At 47.0% G+C, this 9,774-nt stretch overlaps 1 non-coding gene across 1 annotated transcript; it reads right to left on the bottom strand.

The window, feature by feature from the left end:
* Positions 1–7,348: 7,348 nt before the first annotated feature.
* Positions 7,349–7,452, bottom strand: LOC136332736 (U6 spliceosomal RNA). The gene has a single exon (XR_010730891.1). It is a non-coding gene; the product is annotated as a U6 spliceosomal RNA (small nuclear RNA).
* Positions 7,453–9,774: the final 2,322 nt, after the last annotated feature.

Genomic DNA, 9,774 nt, shown 5'->3' with positions numbered 1-9,774 from the left:
CACTGTAGCTGAATCTATCAAATCCAAGCTTTGATATTTCCCTCTAGGGGTTTGGATTCATCCGCTCTGGGATGGCACCAGGACTCTCAATTCAGCATTCCTAATACAGTCACCAGGGGCTGCTTGTGCAGGTGGCCCCCCAGCTATGTGTGAAGACATGCTCCTCTGTCTTCCTCACCCTCGGCCCCTGCTCAGCTCTCTAAGCAGCGTGACCCACCCCAGCCAGCAGGGACCACTCACTGGCCTCCAGGACCCTCCCGCGCACGGGGAGATGAGAAAGACCACAGAGGGAGACCAGAGCCTAGGCTGATGAGGGGCTGGCCCAAGCCGTGGCCTTCTTTCCCCATCTCTGTGCTGACCAGTGATCGGAGGGCAGCTTCACCGCAGGACAGGTACAGAGGCAAGACTCCTGGCTTCCAAGCAGGGCAGGGTGGGGCACAGGCTGGAAAACCAGACAGGAGGACTCCTGTCTAGCCAGTTCCTCCCTCTGGCTCCCGGGCCACCCACTTGGGCAAGTCAGGACAGCGCCACCCCCCATGCCTCCATTCCCATATTTCTAAAATAAAAAGAATAATCTCGCCCTGCCTCACCTTGTATGGGTGAGTGTATGCGTTTTATATTTTAGATTAAAGTCGTAACTGCTCAAGGCAATGCGTTCAAACAGATCAGAAGCATGGTAACTGAAAAGTCTCTTTTGGAGCTGTCACTGTTAGTGTTTCTTGTGTGTTTTTCTTTGCATGTGCATACACACATCTGTATATACTTTTTAAAAAAATGGGATTGTATGTGTCGGTGCCATTTGATTTTTGCACTTAGTGATATATATCCTGGCCATCCTTCTGTGGAAGTTCATAAAGATCTATCTCATTCTATTTGAAGACTACATAATATTTCACAATATGGCTGTCCCCCTCCCCCTTTTTTTTAGCCATTTTATTGATGGACATTTAGGCTGTTTTCATTTGTTTTTCCTACAATAGACAATGATGCAATGGACACCATTATATGAGTGTCAGTGAATACTTCTATAATTATGTCCACAGTGCCTTCCTGGGAATAGGATCATGGGAGATTGACAAGCTGGCGTCTGCAATAGGCATGGATCATTAAGAGAAGGGACAAGTTGGTGACAAACAGCCACTGGGCAGAGTGGAGAGGGCTGCCATGAATTGCATACCACAGTAGCAGTTCACTGAGAAACTGACCAACAACACCTCCCTTTTTTCCATTATCACCACCAGCATCAACACCATCATCAAATCATGACTACGAGCCCCTACTGTCCCCACCAGCCAGACAATTGACACCAATGCCGTCACCATAACCACTGGCACCATCATTTCCACACCAGCCTGTGTTTCCTGCCATAGACAATAGAACCCACTCTGATTTAAGTGGAAAGGTAAAAGGTATTAGGCAAATACCTAAATGCAAAATGCAGGGGGGAAAAAAAGACCATACAAGAAATTATTTAAGACCCTGTGTTAGGCAAAGATTTTTTAGAGCAAAAACACAAACCACAAAAGAAAACAATTGATCAATTTAACTTCATCAAAATTAAAAACATCTGCTCTTTGAAGGCACTGTTAAAAAAAATTAAAAGACAAAGCCACAGACAGGGAGAGGATATTTGCAAAACACATAGCTGATAAAGGATCGGTAACCAAATACACAAAGACTTCTCAAAACTCAAAGATAAGGAAAGAAAAACAACCTATTAAAAATAGGAACAGCCTGACCTGTGGTGGTGCAGTGGATAAAGTGTCTACCTGGAAGTGCTGAGGTCGCCAGTTCGAAACCCTGGGCTTGCCTGGTCAAGGCACATATGGGAGTTGATGTTTCCAGCTCCTCCCCCCCTTCTCTCTCTCTGTTTCTCCTCTCTCTCTCTCTCTCTCTCTGTCTCTCCCTCTCCTCTCTAAAATGAATAAATAAAAAAAATTAATGGCCCTGGCCGGTTGGCTCAGCGGTAGAGCATTGGCCTGGCGTGCGGGGGACCCGGGTTCGATTCCCGGCCAGGGCACATAGGAGAAGCGCCCATTTGCTTCTCCACCCCCACCCCTCCTTCCTCTCTGTCTCTCTCTTCCCCTCCCGCAGCCAAGGCTCCATTGGAGCAAAGATGGCCCCGGCGCTGGGGATGGCTCCTTGGCCTCTGCCCCAGGCGCTAGAGTGGCTATGGTAGCGGCAGAGCAACACCCCGGAGGGGCAGAGCATCGCCCCCTGGTGGGCAGAGCGTCGCCCCTGGTGGGCGTGCCGGGTGGATCCTGGTCGGACGCATGCGGGAGTCTGTCTGACTGTCTCTCCCCGTTTCCAGCTTCAGAAAATAAAATAAAATAAAATAAAATAAAATAAAATAAAATAAAATAATAAAAAAAAATTAGTTCTGAAAAAAAAATAGGAACAAAAGATCAGAATAGACACTTCATCAAAGAAGATATGTGGATGGAAAATAAGCACATGAAAAAATGCTCAGCATCCTTAATCATTAGAAAAATGAAAGTTAACCTGGCTGTTGGTGTTGCAGTGGATAAAGTGTCAACCTGGAACGCTGAGGTCGCTGGTTCGAAACCCTGGGGTTGGTTGCCTGGTCAAGGCACATACGGGAGTTGAGGCTTCCTGTTCCTCTCCTCACCCTTTCTCTCTCTCTCTCTAAAGTGAATAAAAAAATAAAATAAAATAAAAAGAAAATTAAAACCACAATGAGCTGCCACTACACACCTATAGGAACGGTTCAAATTTTAAAAACCAACAGTATGAAATGCTAGCAAGGACGCAGGGCAACTGGAACGCTCATTGCCGCTGGAAACGCAAAAGGGCACAGCCACACGGGAAAGCTGTTAGGCGATTGCTTACAAAGTTAAACATATATGTGACCCACCAATCCCACTCCTAGCTCTTTACCAAAGAGATGAAGATGCAGGTCCTCGCAAAAACCGTTAAGAGAATGTTTGTATCAGCTTTGTTCAGTGTTGAAAATTGGAAACAACCCAAATGTCCATCAGCAAGTGACGAATAAACAAGTTACGGTACATCCAGTTGACGGAAAACTACTCACCAATAAAAAGGAACAAATTACTGACTGATGCAACAACCCGATGACTCTAACAGCATGCTGCTCAGTTAAAGGAGCCAGATCCGAAAGGCTACCTATTTATACGACTTATTTCAGAAAAGGCAAAACTATAGCCACAGAAATCAGATGAATGGTTGCAGGAAGCTGGGAAAGAAGGGGGAGATTCAACAGCATCGGCAAGGTGCTGTTAATGTTTAACAGCCAGCTATGGGAGGCGGAAGACATATACACAGATGTGTATGCACATGTATGTGTGTGTATATGTGTGTCCGTGTGTCTATCTGTGTATGCACATGCCTGTATTTATTATAATCCTATTGACATACAACACATATCTTTTATTTAAGTGAAATTCACATAATATACAATTGACAATTTTAATACGTGTACAATTCGATGGCACTGGGTGCATTCACAATGTTGTGCAACCACCATCTCTCTAGTACCACACTTTTATCACCCCTAAAGAAAGCTCCATCCCTATCAAGTAATCACTCCCCTTTCTTCCCTCCCCTTCCCACTTCCCCTGACAACTGCTGCTTGGCTTTCTGTCTCTCTAGAGGAGTGTCTAATGGGTGTTATCATAGAAATGCAATCATACAATATGTGACCTTTTGTGTCTGGCTTCTTTCACGTAGTGTGATGTTCTTAAGGTTCATCCAGGTTGTGGCGTGTACTTCATTTCTTTTCATGGCTGCATAATATTCCATTGCATGGATATTTTACGTTGTATTTATTCATCAATTGGTGGACATTTGGGCTGTTTTCAGCCTTCGACTATATGAATAATGTTATTATAAACATGTATGTGCAAGTTCCTATGTGTGTGTATATATATGTTTCCTTTCTCTTGGGTATATACGCCTCAGTGTGGAATTGCTGGGTCATCCGGTAATTCTATGTTTGACTTTTTGAGGGACTGACAGACTATTTTCCATTTTACATTCCCACCAGTAATGTACAGGGTTCCTATTTCTCCATAACCTCATCAACACTTGTTATTTTTCATTAAAAAACAAACAAACATTATAGCCATTTTAGTGAATATAAAATGGTATCTCACTGGTTCTTATTTTTACCAAATGCGCTTATTGGCCATTTGTATGTCAAGTCCAATTTACTTATTTTCTCATTTATTGCTGGTGCTTTTGGTGTCGAATCTAAGAATCCATCACCAAATCTGGGATCACGAAGATTTACTTCTAGGATTCTTATAATAGTTTTATTGTTTAGGTCACTGACCCATTTTGAGGTAATTGTTACCTAAGCAGTGAGGGAGGGGCTTAGCATCATTCTTTTACGTGTGGTTATTCTGTTGTCCCAGCGCCACATGTTTAAAGAGACTCTTCTTTCTTCATTGAACGGTCTGGGCACCTCTGTGGAAAATTAATTCCTCATAGATGCTTGGGGTGATTTCTGGAGTCTCAATACAATGCACTAAAAGATCCTCCTTAAACCAAACTTCCAATTCTCAATAAATTCCAATTCTGCCTCCCTGCCATGAGACCCTGACAAAGATCTGTTGGTGTGGTGGTCTCCCTTACCACGGTAAGCAATCAACTCAGCTTTTTCTTATCAGTAGGTTGCATTGGGGTGATATATGGGGCACCATCATTTGACAAAAGTAAGACAAAAACACCCTGGTCAGGTAGCTCAGCTGATTAGAGTGTTGTCCCCGTATTACAAGGTTGCAGGTTTGATCCCTGGTCAGGGCACATACAAGAATCAACCAATAAATATATAAAGAAGTAGAACAACAAATCAGCATTTCTCTTTCTCAAATCAATAAATTAAAAAAAATTAAGAGTAAAACAGAAACAAAATAACTAAGACATGTCAGAACATCCTTTGTTCATCTGTGATGTAAGAATCAGATACTAGTTTTAAATTCTGGAAGGCTATTTCCTTAATTCTCTGTGTGCTTCACAGTGTAATAGCTACAGACACGATGCACGTTTACATTTAATCTGCATTATTCACATGTTCGCCATCACTTTCTTATGTCTGGACAATCAACAAAACAATTAATCAAACTCTGATCTATAGCATTTGCTGATGTAAATACCTCCACTATAGCCCATTTCCAGCTACCTACCACAAGGCCATGTGCTCAGAGCTGGGAAGAGCTGTAGGACAACCCATCATCATCTCGTATTTCTACCTTACAGATGTAAGAACATGATCTCAGGAGCATAAATAGTAAAATATAGCAAAATAATTAGGAAATGATGGGTTATTGCCTTTGCTATAAATTGTTAGCTTCTGTAATTTAATAAATGATGGCTATGTTTAATGACTGCCTTGCAAATTTCTAGAAAATTCAACAGTTGACTCTCACAAGCCAGTAACAGGAAGCTCTAGCTCTAGCAGACCACTGAGATTGACTACAAAGCGACACCTGGGAACTTTTGAGGATGGCAGAAATGTTCTATACCTTTTTTTTTTTTTAGTGGAGGAGGGGAAGCAAAGACTGAGTTCCACATGCACCCCAACCGGGACCCACCCACCAAGCCCCCTACAGGGTGATGCTCTGCCCATCTGAGACATTGCTTTGTTGTTCAGCGACCAAGCTATTCTTATCACCTAAGGCAGAGGCCACAGAGCCATCCTTAGCACCCAGGGCCAACTTGCTCCAATTGAGCCATGGCTGGGGGAGGAGAAGAGCGAGAAGATAGAGGGGGAAGGGTATAGAAGCAGATGGTCACTTCTCCTATGTGCCCTGACCAGGAATCAAACCCAGGACATCCACATGCCAGGCTGAAGCTCTACCACTGAGCCTACCAGCCAAGACCAATGTTCTGTATCTTGATGTTGGTGGCAGCCACAAGACTGTATATATTTGTCAAGATGTGGACCCTAGCCGGTTGGCTCAGTGGTAGAGCGTTGGCCTGGTGTGCAGGAGTCCCGGGTTCAATTCCCGGCCAGGGCACACAGGAGAAGTGCCCATCTGCTTTTCCACCCCTCCCCCTCTCCTTCCTCTCTGTCTCTCTCTTCCCCTCCTGCAGCCAAGGTTCCATTGGAGCAAAGTTGGCCCAGGCGCTGAGGATGGCTCCATGGCCTCTGCCTCAGGCGCTAGAATGGCCCTGGTTGCAACAGAACAACACCCCAGATGGGCAGAGCATTGCCCCCTGGTGGGCATGCCGGGTGGATCCCGATTGGGTGCATGTGGGAGTCTGTCTGACTGCCTCCCCGTTTCCAACTTCAGAAAAATACAAAAAATACAAAAAAAAAAGATATGTATAACTCTACATATGAAAGGATACTTTGTATGTAAGTTATACTTTAACAGACTTGAAATAAGGAGGTATTAGGTAACTTGCAAACTCTCCTGAGGCACCAAAGAATCGGACTTGGAGACTGGACTAGCACCCCAAGGCCACTGTAGTGAAGAGTCTTCTGCTGCTGTCACTGAGCATAGGCACAGAGATTCAAACCACCCAAGTTGGCCAGGATGTCCCTGCCAGGAGCCCACCCCTGCCACCCCAGCAATCTGTTTATTTCTCTCTCAGGCTCTGACTCGCTCATCAGCACTGAACCTGCCTGTGCCACTTCCAAATCAAAACCCTGTGTCTACATCTGATTGGTGAAGTCAAGGTCACATGGCTACACTCTAGTTGCAAGGGAGGCTAGGAAGGTGAATTTCTGATTTCTGCTTCAGGGGAGCAAGACTCATAATGTGGGAGATGTCTTGAATCTACAAAGAAGGTTCACAGGGTGCTGAGTGGCTACATGAGCACAAAAACTGTCCTTTATAATGACCACAAGTTACTGCGACCAGCACATGATCACTGACACCAGCAACAGTGTCATCCAGTTATTGTCGTAAATCTGGCCCTTGTTCTTCTGTGTGCAGATGCACTGTTAGAATCCTTGTGGGGACGGTTGTTAGACAGGCCCCTTCTCAGAGAGGTTACTGTCTGATTGGAAGGACTGATCACCTGCCCTTCAGGACAGTGTGTGATCAGCTGCTATAGGAGAAGTTGAGACATAGAGTGTTGCAGGAGCCAGAAGGGAGAGGTCCTGTGGACCGGAAGGAGAAGGAAGGCTTCTTGGAGAAGGGGGCATTTGAACTGAGCTTTGAAGGGTGAGAAAGACTTAGACAAGGGCAGCAGAGAAGGAGGGAGCCTCACAGAAGGACCCCTGTGGGTCAGTCTGTCTGTCTGTCACTATGGGCAAAAGCTTGGGGCAGGGACTTGCTTGCCATGGTAGGGGGTTCGGCTGGTGTAGAAATTTAGGCAGTGTTTCTCAAAATTCTTTCATTATTATTTTTTTCTTATTAAAAAGACAGAACGCTTCATGAACTTGCGTGCCGTCCCTGCCCAGGGGCCATGCTAATCTCTGTGTCATTCCAGTTTTCGTGTGTGTGCTGCTGAAGTGAGCACTCTCAAAGTTCTTGATCACAACTTCAGAAGCAAGAAATACATTTTATGCTGTAGCACACACATATACCCTACTGCATGCAATACACTCTAATGTTTTTCTATACTAATTCATCCTATCTCGTTATTTTTTCCCCAAATGCTAATCATCACTCATTGACTTCCTGACCCATCGGTGGGTCATGACCTGCAGTTTGAAAATCACAGATGTGAAGGCCACAGAACTGGGGGAAAAAACAGGGGGAAGGGCTGCAAAGGGCCTTGAACCAAACCACAGCCTTTGGACTTTGCCCTGCAGGTTTGTGGACCCAGAGGTCATGTGTGGGGTGGTAATTGGACATGATCAATATACAGCATCTGTCACTATTTAAAAAGCACATAACATTTGACCCAGCACTTCTGCCTCGGGACCACCACCCAGAGAAACACCTGCGGGGGGACTTAGGGAGGCACGCCCATTTGTGGGGGCACTGTTTCTCCCTGGAGGGACCAGAAGCGACTAAGTGTTGGGACGCTAGGCTGCCCTTCAAAAGAAGGAGGTCGGTCGCCATTGTGGGGAGATCTCGGGGACGTTTGGGGCGGGGAGACAAAGTCCAGTCATCGCACCAGAGGTGTGATTTGCTTTCCCTCTTGGATAAAACACGCCTGTGCATATGTGTATGTACATTACATGCGTAGATGCCTTTTTGAAAGATTTAGAAGAACATAACGGCACATGTTACATTGCAGATGGACCTCGAGGACATTCTGTGGAGGGACATCAGCCAGTCGCAAGAGGACACACACTGTGTGCGTCCACCCATCTGAGGTCCCTAGAGGAGTTAAACGCACAGAGACGGAAAGGAGAGCGGTGGGTACCAGGGCCTGGAGACAGAGCTTCGGTTTGAGAAGATGATGTGCAGGAAGTGGATGGTGGCGATGGCTGTACAACAGTGTGAATGTACATAATGGTTAAAATAAAATAATAAATTTTATGTCATGCATTTTTTATCATACACAATTTCAAGGGCCCCACACCACACCTACTAGTCTTTGCCAGGGGGCGGGGCATGGGCGGGGGGGGGGGAGTGCGGATCAAGGGCTGGTTCCCATGTGACTCTGAGCTTCAGTGCCTTTTGTTATCTTTGTGATGAGCACTTATTCTTGAATGACTCACAATTTAAATATACATGTATATAAATTCAAGCAGCCCTAGGGAGAGGTTAGGGTCTGGAGAGACCTGAGGTGCCAAAGGATGTGGGCAAAGGGGTTACCCCATTCAGCCCCGCGCTAAAGGCTGGGAGTGGGGGATATCTAAGTAGCTCACTAGACAGAGCACCATAATCCACTACAACAGTGAGATATCTGGGAACCCGTGATATGTGCTTGATCCAACCAGAGGACCAAGGAGGGCTTCCTGGGAGAAGCAGCTGGAGCAGAAGCGTGGAGTGTATGAGGCGGGAACAGTAGCAGCAGCCTGCAGAGCCTGAGCCTGGACCCCCAAGCTTCCTTGGACTGGGGCTGAGTTCCTGCCCAGCCCCCTCGGCACAAATGGGCTGCAGTGCAATGTGGGAGCAGTTATGAAAATCACCTCCCCGGTGTGGCTCTCATTACCTCTCAGTGACTAGCGGCTGCAGAAACACATTGGCCTGGGGGCCTGAGGGCGGTGGGGGGAGGCAGGAACAGATTGCTCAGCTCCTTTCTCTTCCCCCCAGTCCTCCTGCCAGAGCCCCCGACCCTAATCACATCTGGTTCACATTGGCCCTGTTTGGTTCCAATCATCTCACTTCCTGCTACCATCTCTGGGTGCCCCACCCCCATCTGTGGGAAGGAACAACCCCCACCCTCAGCCTTCAGCGAGTCCGGCACAGTGGCATCCCGGACAGCCCTGTGGCTCTCCCTCCACTGCCACCATGAATGTGCCTCCTGGCTGTTACTCTGGCTGCCCCCCCTGCCTGGGGTGCCCCGAGTTCTGGTAGCACCCACCCACATCCTTCCAGGTCTGGCCCAGACCTCTAGGAACCCACTAGTCCCTCAGCCTGGTCCCCCTCACCTCCTGGGGAGCTGCTTCCAGCGGCAGGCACTGAGCTGGGCCCCTCTGACACCATGCCCAGCCCTCCGTGTGTGGGGGGGGGGTCCTTGGTAAGAGTGGGCAAGAGAAGCTGTGTTTACCGGGAGGGAGGCTCTCTCCAAAGGAAAAGGTCCTACAGCCACCCCTAGATGCTGCTGGACCTCACAGAGCGGGGAGAGAGTGGAGGAAGGGTGTCAGGGTATACAGACAGGATGGGACAGGAGGAGAGGCAGGAGACCGACCCCAGAGAGAGTAGGCACTCCCGGCACCTGTCA

Source organism: Saccopteryx bilineata, chromosome 3 (assembly GCF_036850765.1).
Source record: "Saccopteryx bilineata isolate mSacBil1 chromosome 3, mSacBil1_pri_phased_curated, whole genome shotgun sequence".
Lineage (NCBI taxonomy): Eukaryota > Metazoa > Chordata > Mammalia > Chiroptera > Emballonuridae > Saccopteryx > Saccopteryx bilineata.
The sequence above is the reverse complement of the archived record's forward strand: the minus strand, read 5'-3'. Positions and strand labels throughout refer to the sequence as shown.